The 9,461-nt window shown below is 35.5% G+C and overlaps 1 protein-coding gene and 1 long non-coding RNA gene across 5 annotated transcripts in view; one reads left to right on the top strand and one right to left on the bottom strand.

The window, feature by feature from the left end:
• On the bottom strand, positions 1–4,840 carry LOC105557747. 3 transcript variants are annotated; one of them, XR_001008627.1, is made up of 5 exons: positions 2,262–2,848; positions 1,033–1,289; positions 796–957; positions 199–489; positions 1–90 (listed from the first exon to the last, which is right to left on the bottom strand). It is a non-coding gene; the product is annotated as an uncharacterized LOC105557747 (long non-coding RNA). The 3 variants fall into 3 exon arrangements; XR_001008628.1 differs by lacking the exon at positions 2,262–2,848 and adding an exon at positions 4,762–4,840 and having other exon boundaries at positions 1–489; XR_001008626.1 differs by having other exon boundaries at positions 1–489.
• Positions 4,836–9,461, top strand: part of LOC105557749 (ADP-ribosylation factor-like protein 4C) — a 28,241-nt gene continuing 23,615 nt past the window's right edge. Inside the window, exon 1 of one of the 2 annotated variants that reach the window (XM_012005067.1) lies at positions 4,836–5,109. The gene's annotated coding sequence lies outside the window, so the exon portion shown is untranslated. The remainder of the gene's footprint in view (positions 5,110–9,461) is intronic. The other variant, XM_012005066.1, reaches the window with a different exon arrangement.

The raw sequence follows: 9,461 nt of genomic DNA, 5'->3' as shown, positions 1-9,461 counted from the left end.
CGAAGCAAATCGGCATTTTGACGACTCGGCAGTTTCGGTCACTTCTGATTGGTTGACACTGCGCATCCACCAGATTGCTTCACCTTGTGTCTTTACACCATGGGCAATATCATCACTTTTGTCAGTAGATTCGCACAGTCTTTTTACACTCTGTAATGCTTCAGAAACAATTTGTAATGAATCAACTTCGGCACTTACAATGTTTTTCTTCTTTTGTTTTTTTCAACGTTTGTATATGTTTTACTAAGAACTGAAGTCTCAACATTCAGTAAATTGGTATTATTTTCATCTGACGGTTCTATGCTTATAATATTCGATAAATCGCCTTCTGATTTCTGGAACTCATTTTTCCCTTGCATTTCAAGTTTGCTTTTGTTTTCGACACTTTTCAGATATTCGAGTACATCTACATCGGCAGTTTCCAGCGTTTCCCATGTAGCAAAATTTTCAGATGTTGACAAACTTCTTTTCAAAATATTTCTTCGTGTCCTGGAATAATTGAAAAATACTTTTTATGTGTGTTTTTATGTGTATTAACATATAATGTGTATAATGTTTAATACATTATGTTTAATTGACTATCTCTAATTAAAAAATGTACAGACGCAGATAAAAGATTCTACGTATGTTTATATTTGTTTGTTTTTGTTAGATATTTTAATTTTATATAGATAAATTAATTTTCAACAGACTGCACTGCAAAGACAAGTGTATATAAGATAAATACATAATATTATATAATACATTTCGTAGATACTTGATCGAAGATACTTGAATCGACGATAAGTTACATACCTTCTACTTTGAATATAAGGTTCTAAGAATTGCAGAGCTTTATACAGATCACTAGGAGTTGTTTTGAGGAACCTGAGCCGGAAGGAAGTCCTGTTTTTAATTTCTGTCTTTCACGAATGAAACGTTCTCGCAATTGGCCCCATCTGTATTCGCAATCAGCAGCTGTATAATAATATATACGATTAAAATACATTATACGAGCCAAATAACTAAATAAAACTAATAACGCATACATACCTGTTGCATTCACCATTTGTGCAATACTGCACCATGAATTTTGCTTTTTTACCTTATCCGCATAATCAGGATTGTTTTTATTGTATAAATGTTCACATTTCTCGATTGCATCGATTAAGCGCTGGTCTATGGAGTTCATCGTGTGGAGTTATATAAAATTGTAACTTTATTTCTTGAGATGTACAATCAGTAACTGTGGTCTTTTGTCAACTCTCAGGTCATCGACAATCGTTCGTTACATTAGTTTTGGCCCCCCTCTACGATCAATATGTTTAAGGTAGTATGTAATGTATATGTATGTATATTTGGAACGATGACGTAGAGGTGACTACCTATATTCTGTCTACTATTTTGCACATCGTGTGGCCCTGAAGAAGGTCAGTGGTGTATTCATATCGAACATACTGGGATATGATGGGAAGAAGGTTGCGTGACTTGTAGGGCCACACGATGTGCAAAATCCGATCGGCAACCTCCACGTGCACATTGGGTTACGCTGATGTCGACGGTAATGAACGAAAATACAAGGGTTACTTCAAAAAGCTGTAACTTGGCGAAAAAAATCGTAGTAACTTCTTTTTAACTTGAAGGGAAAGTACACACTTTTTAATACTTTGAGCAGAATTAGCGAGGAAAAATTTCCTACGCCCTGGCCAAAGTTGGTTACTTTTTAGGTAAAAACATGTCCTCATACATACATTTTAAAAAGCAGCGCAGATGCATTCGAGGAAAAATCTGGCGACTAGTTTTTGAAGCTGAAAGTGCAAGCTTTAATTTAGAAAAAAAACGATCTTGCTACGATGTTTTTTAACGGAGATATCGTCAGTTATTGTCGAAAACACAAGGGTTACTTCAATGAGCTGTGATTTGGCGAAAAAAAATCGTAGAACCTTCTTTTTTTTACATTGAAAAGAAAAGTATACACATTTTGATACCGTAAGCAGAACTGGCGAAGAAAAATTATTACACCCCATACAGCACAAATTGTTACAGAAAGGTTTCAGAAAGATTTCAAAATTATTTCAATATTTCACATTTCATGCTCAACATTTCTGACAGAATTCTACAATATGTCATATGAAATGATGCAATATAAATGTTTCAGAAATCTATCATATGCAATAAATTTGAATAAGTAATGCGAATATTACAAAAAGATTTTTCTCGCTTTTGAGTCACATACTACTGTGATCAAATTGAAAGGTGACTTTGTTTGTAAAATGAAAAACCTTTATTTATTCTTGAAAATCCATTTCGTCCCCTTCAAAATAATCCCCATCGGCTCCAATGCACTTATGCCAACGAAGTTTCCAGTCCTCGAAGCACTTCGCAAATTCTTCCTTCTTTATGGCCTTCAGCTCCTTCTGCGATTCGGTTTTTATCTTTTCAATCAAGTCAAAACGGTTTCCCCGAAGTGGCCTTTTGAGTTGAACAGCCAGAAGTCACACGGTGCTAGATCAGGTGAATACGGCGGTTGTGGAACGATCTTCGTTGAATTTTTGGCGAAATAGTCTCGAACAATGTAAAAATTGACATTGTAAAAATCGCCGGAATAACTTTTTACTGTTTACAAAACCAAGCGTAACCTAGCAACTAACGCAGCTATATACCTGACATTTGGCACAGATGTCAGTAACAGTACTACCAACTTACAGAAAAAATATTTTACGGATTGGATAAACCCGCGGAGTTTAAATGAAACAGTCACCTTTCAATTTGATCACAGTAGTATATGGAACGTTGAAATGCTTGCCGCGCGGCAAAAGACGACACAGTAGCCAATCAACTTACAACTTTTGTAAAAGTATAATAAAGCAATGATTGACTACTGCGTCATTTTTTTAAATTTCAAAATATTGAAATAATTTTGAAATCTTTCTGAAACCTTTCTGTAACAATTTGTGCTCTACGGGTACAAGCAGTAATTTGAAATACTATTTCCCAGGGAGAAACGTGAAGTCGAATAGACGTATAATAGATGTCTATTCGATACGTCTAAAGTAGATCGAATTTCGCATCTAAATAGATGTCGATTTGACTCTTTTTAGACGCGTCTAATAGACGTCTTATAGACACGTCTACAAAACGTCTTGTGTAAACGGACAGGCTCCTGCTTACTGGATAGGGAATCACCACGCAGTTAGAAGTGACGCGGAGATATAAGATATGATCGTTTTTATTAAGATACTATTAACGTTAATAATAAAATAAATAAAATTTAGAAACTGAAGACAAAATAAACATCTGCCTGTTTTTTGGCTGAAGAAATCTAACATTAATTATGTTCTCTGACGGCATCAGCCAATCCCAATTTTGTGAACGTCTTGATTATATAATAAACTATCAAGTAAGACCCCTATCTAAAACTATGGTAAACAACATATGAGGACACGCCAATGTAGGTCACAAGGCAAGATGTAGGTAGCCCAACTTGTAAATCTTATATTTTTCTGAAAATCGTTAATTTATATGCCGTTTCTTTCCACATTGGTTCTACGCGTCGATTTCTTTTTCGGCCATAACGCTAAGACGCCCGTCACGGATTGAGGGGGTCCCAGCCTAGGTTCGAATCCTGGCTGAGGTAATATTTTTCGCAATAAGAATAATTTACAGCACGAGAAAAGGGGGGTATTGAATGCTAAATGTAGCATCAGAAAAATGTTAATATGTAGCATTTTTAATATAATTACAAAAAATCGTTTATCGCTTCGAATACGTGAATTTGCTGACGATAATAATTCCACGTGTAAGAAAACTGCGTACGTTATGTCCGAAAAAGAAATCGGCGTGTAGAACCAATGTGGGAAGAAGCGGTATATAGATTCACGATTTTCAGAAAAATATGATTTACAAGTTGGGCTACCTACATCTTGTGACCCACATTGGCGTGTTCTCATATGTTGTTTAGTCTTGATTATAATTGCAGAATAGAAAACTACTATAAGAAGGTCAAGAATTAATATTTCTATTTTGCAGCCAATCGATACGTTCAAAAAATTATAATATATCATATAATAAATGTGTAAATTAGCGTATAGCTGTGTAAATTACCTCCGTTAATTTGTTTTATAGCGCTTATGCTCATTTAACATCAAAATCATTCATTTTCATTCAAATCGACATCAAATTGATGTTAAATGCATCAAAAGACATCGATTCGATCATTTTATTACTCACTGCGTCAATAGAAGTTTATCTATAGGTCTATTAGATGTCTATTAGATGTCGAGAAGTAACTTGCAGTTTAAAAAGAATTTTTCATTAATAATTCACCACTATTGTGTACATTATGTATGAAAAAACACAAATAACACAAAATCACATTGCATCTAATTTAAATATTTCTAGACATTATTTTAGACTAGACTGCTCCGACGTCTGATAGATGTCTATCCGATCTTACATTTCTCCCTGGGTTATTTCAGATTCATAGAAATACTACTTATTTCATATTCACATATAGAAGTTAATGTGGCTGCGTTCCGATATTCACTACCAGTACTAAAAATCTATACTTTACGTCACGTTCACTATAGATATTCACTGGCAGTGAATATCGGGATACAGCTTATATGAAGAGGCTTGCAATTGAAAAATATCACAGAAATGAATTTGAAAAGCGCGCCACAGTTTCCCTGTTAATGTCAGACGTTGTCCATACTCTCACTAGAGGTACTCTACGTCTACGTACTTCGTGGTTGATGAGGCTATGCATTCTCGCGTACATACCAATGCGAAGTGGGATAACGGTGCTGCCGGCGCGCGGCAAATCGAGAAGCTACCTCCTTTCATTCGCGCGAGTCGTGCTGGTTGGTGCGCGCTGCGCGTCAGTTCAGTTCGTCTCGAACTGCTCGGGCGTGCTCGCTCGGGCTCGGGGGTAGGTGTGTTTGGCAGTTCCGTTATCGCGCGTACGAGTTCCCGCGGATAGAGCCTGGCCCGGATAGTCTCTCCTCTTCCCTGCCTGCGAGCGTGCACGCGCGGGAAGTGGGTCAATGCTCCTTCCGTGCTAATCCGCTGGATTCAGATGTGCCCTGGATGGACACAGACTCGGCAGACCGCACATCCGGATCTAACATGGTGAGTGTTGACGATACGGTGTCGATCCCCCACCGCCGTGACTGACGATGTAACCCAGCGCCGCGACCCGCCCCGAAATTTTCGGCTTCGCTCCGGCCAGTGTTTTGTGCGCGTGAAATCGCGCGCAAGAGCTGTTTAGTCGAGCTGTTGGTAAACCGTCCCGTGACAAGGTCCGTTCGGATAAGATCGAGATTGTCGTACACGTTGAAACGGACCGAGCGAGGATGAGAAATTTTCCGACTATCGTACACCACGTCGACGAGACCATAATAGAAATGACAAGTATGCTCGACGTACCCTTTTACATTCTTTTACAAATTGAGAGAGAGAGAGAGGGGGGGGGGGAGAGCGCGACGAAGGGTATGTATTTCCGCTCCGAAGAAGTCGTTTTAGTCCTCATTGACGGCTGTAGATAAAAATAGGAGACAGACGATTTCTTATTTTATGCAAAGAAGCTTTGGAAGCGGATAAACAGACTGGCCCTTATTCAAGACGACGTTAGCGCGCCGACAAGTCGAGGTATTAGCAGTTTTATTAGTCCAAGGCTACGAAGAATGCGCGCGCCAGTCTTGCAGATGCGTGTAGGCTAATTAGTAGTTAGTCCTCTATTATAATATAATACCAACAAGCTCCAAGAGGAAACTGAACATTTTAATTTATTGTATTATATGACAGTTATTAAGTCTGCGCTTGGTCTTGTTTGTCCACCTTGTGCTATTTATGTTTGCTTACTTTTGGAAAATTGGTGTTTTCTTGTCACCTTGTGTTATTTATTTTTGTTCGCTTTTGAAAAATTTGTTTTCTTGTTAAAAAAATACCATTACAGTTACAATTTTTGTGTTAAATGTACAACGCATTCATGTGTTGATTTAACATATTGCTCTTGTGTTACTTGACCTCAACTGTCAAATTATTAAGATGAGCGAAAAGAAATATTAAAACAATGTGTACTTATTTTTTAATCTTACACAATACATATGTTCTATATTATTAGTAACAAGGTTTATCTGTGAAAATTTACAGAATAAAATGTTAATTTTATTCTATGTAACATAAGTGAGAGTGATTTCGAACCGTCATTTTATTACATCTGCGAAATGTAAAAATTACATTAAAAAAAATCTATTTTGTCATTAAAATATGTTAATTTTACACGAAATTGATTTCAAACTATTTTGAGATTTGCATTTATTTTGTGCTAAAATATTAACAGAGTATTAGTGTGTTATATTAACATGTGGTAATTTAACATATCCATATTATGTTAAATTAATACAAAAATTTGTGTGGACCGTTTGGGACATGTGATATCTTTTAAATTTAACACAAAATTTTCAACTGTGCAGTATTTCATTTAAGCGTCGTATTCGTACATTCTGTGTCTATTTATTAATCCTATTCGTAATTAAGTTTTAATATTGTTAAGTTTTTGTAACACTAAGTATTACTTTTTATTATTTTAGCCTTATTCTAGCCTGAGGATGACCCGAAAATGGGTCGAAACGTTTGGATATTAATGAATAAAGCGATTAAAAAGTTCCATATTGAATAATTTCGCACGGACACCTGCGGTCGGCTCGCACTGGCCCTTTCTCCCTACCTTGCTACTTATTTTTGCGTTCTTAAGAACCCCGCACTAATCATATAGGAAATTGGATCTCGGTTAAATTGACTTGTTTTCACATATGTTGTAGCTTATGACCTGTTAAACAAAAAATATAATGGGCTCAAACTTAAATAATGGCTAGTTACTGAGCTACAGCCAGTCAAACATGGAAAATTTGGGCTCCGCGGGTCTTGTTTGGAAATACTTTGAAGCATATTAGGAAAAAATGTTTCAGACAAAAGTTGTTTGGTTCGAAATAAGACTATATTTCATTATATAGTGTCTTTGAAAAACTCGACATAAAAATGTGCAATGAAAAATAGGAGTGTCCATTTAAGAAATTGAAATTGACCTTCATATGACCTTTAAATAATTATCCAAGGTCAATGGCATCGTCTTATGTCTCCCTTCGAACCAAACAACTTTTGTCTGAAACATTTTTTCCTAATATGCTTCAAAGTATTTCCAAACAAGACCCGCGGAGCTTAAATTTTCTATGTTTGACTGGTTGTAGCCCAGTAACTAGCCATTATTTAAGTTTGAGCCCATAACATTTTTTGTTCAGCAGGTCATAAGCTACAATATATGTGAAAACTAGCCAATTTAACCGAGATCCAATTTCCTATATGATTAGTGCGGGGTTCTTTATTGGTAGTCCTACATGAGCCCCTACATCATACGGACAGCCTACTTTTATGTCACGACTTTTATATTTGACGACGGAAACATGCGAGTTCATGAGTTTTCATTCTGCATTTTTGCGTTTTCTACTTTTTATTTTGTAATTTTTTTTACCAATTTTATCGTTTGCCCTCACCACTCGTTCAGATGAATTTGCTGGCACAAGCTCACCCACTCTTTATGTTATCCGACTACAACCGTTTAAATGTTGTTACTTGATAAGGCTTGGAATTAGGTCGACACGTCGTAAACAAATTACTGAAACTTCGCCAGTCTGGTCGACCATAAGCTTTGCACTTTTGCTTCTATTATGAGACAAAAGGTTTTCGATTTAATTACAAATCTTTTTTCGCAACGATTACACAACCTAACAATGATTTTTCCACTGAACAGATTTCGCGCTCCAAGGGCAGTAAATTCATTGTGGAATCTGACAATGCCTATTAATTTAACAGAAACCCCGCCATTCCATATGAGGATCCTATCTGATAATGGGATTCCTCTATCCTTATTAGTTTTGGATTAATATCTCGACTTGTTAGCTAACGTCGGTGCAAGTGCATTCCGAATGTGGGCCATCGTGTTTGTATATTGCAAGTCCATTAGTCCATTTACATGAGTAAAAATGTACGCAGCATACAAGTATGTATTGATATATTATAATACATATTTTATTATATTAATGTACTGTGGTACTTACATTAGGCGTCGCTCATCAACCACTCTTTGAAACATGAGCGTGGATGAAAAGTAGAAGCACTGCACGCTCCGTTTATTTACCGCACAAACATTGATATTTTGTTGAAAACATTCGTCGTTTGCCGATTTTATTCCGGCCTTCTCGAACGGCAGTTTCAATGGACGAAATATAAATTATCCGCGATATAACTTTAACCTATTTGAGACATACGCTACACATGGGGTCAATCTGACCCCCGCTAGTTTAAACAATAGCTACAATGATACTATTCATTTTTTGATGTAAAAAATTAGACATGTTATATTAACCCTACTATTTCAGACATACACTACACATGGGGTCAATCTGACCCCCGCTAGTTTAAACAATTGCTGCAATGATACTATTTATTTTTTGATGTAAAAAATTAGACATGCTATATTAACATTAACAAGTAGGATAAACTTGGTTCGAGCCAAATAATGATTGCAATAATTTAAAAAAATTAAAATGTAGAAAGAAGCTCAGAAAATGCCGTTTTTTTACTTAAAATTCAATAACTTTTATTTCTTAATATTTTCACCTAAAAATTTAACTGGATACTCTTGAAAATTGCAATAGTGCACATTCCAAAAAAGTTATTTACTTTGACAACCGAAGGTGTGATATTTCGGAAAAATTGAAGGCACATTTTTACTGGTCATTGCAATAAAAATTAATTATATAATAATAATAATTATATTATTCGTCTTTTGCGTGTAAAATGTTTTTTTACAAAATATATGATAAATAAAGGTTAAATACATTATTTCAATACAGCATCTGGTGTATGCTCCGAGTTCTCAAATTATACGCCATCTAAAAGTATTATAATTTATGTTATAACAAATTTAAAAAATCACACGGTATTTAAATTAATACTTACATTTTTCTAGTTGAAATGCAGTAAAAAGTGTGCAAATTAGAAATTTGCACATTGCTTCTTCATCATTGAAGCGTGCAAATTGGAAATTTGCACATTTCTTCCTCATCATTAAAGTAGGCAAATTAGAAATTTGCACATTGCTTCCATTGTTATGGCTTCCTCATAGAGGAAGCTTTAAAAGAGAAATCTAACTTTACTACGATGTTTCTTGAAAGTATTCAAATTAGAAGTTTGCATATTCTTATTTCGCTCTTAAAGCTTCCTCCATGAGGAAGCCATGTGCAAATTTCTAATTTACACACTTTACTTTACTTTTTTTCTAATTAGAAATGCCCATTGCTTCTATTGTTATGGCTTCCTCATAGAGGAAGCTTTAAGAGCGAAATAAGAATATGCAAATTTCTAATTTGAATACTTTCAAGAAACATCGTAGTAAAGTTAGATTTCTCTTTTAAAGCTTC

This window comes from Vollenhovia emeryi, unplaced genomic scaffold, assembly GCF_000949405.1.
Source record: "Vollenhovia emeryi isolate VEMERY1.0 unplaced genomic scaffold, V.emery_V1.0 DF939424.1, whole genome shotgun sequence".
NCBI lineage: Eukaryota > Metazoa > Arthropoda > Insecta > Hymenoptera > Formicidae > Vollenhovia > Vollenhovia emeryi.
The sequence above is the reverse complement of the archived record's forward strand: the minus strand, read 5'-3'. Positions and strand labels throughout refer to the sequence as shown.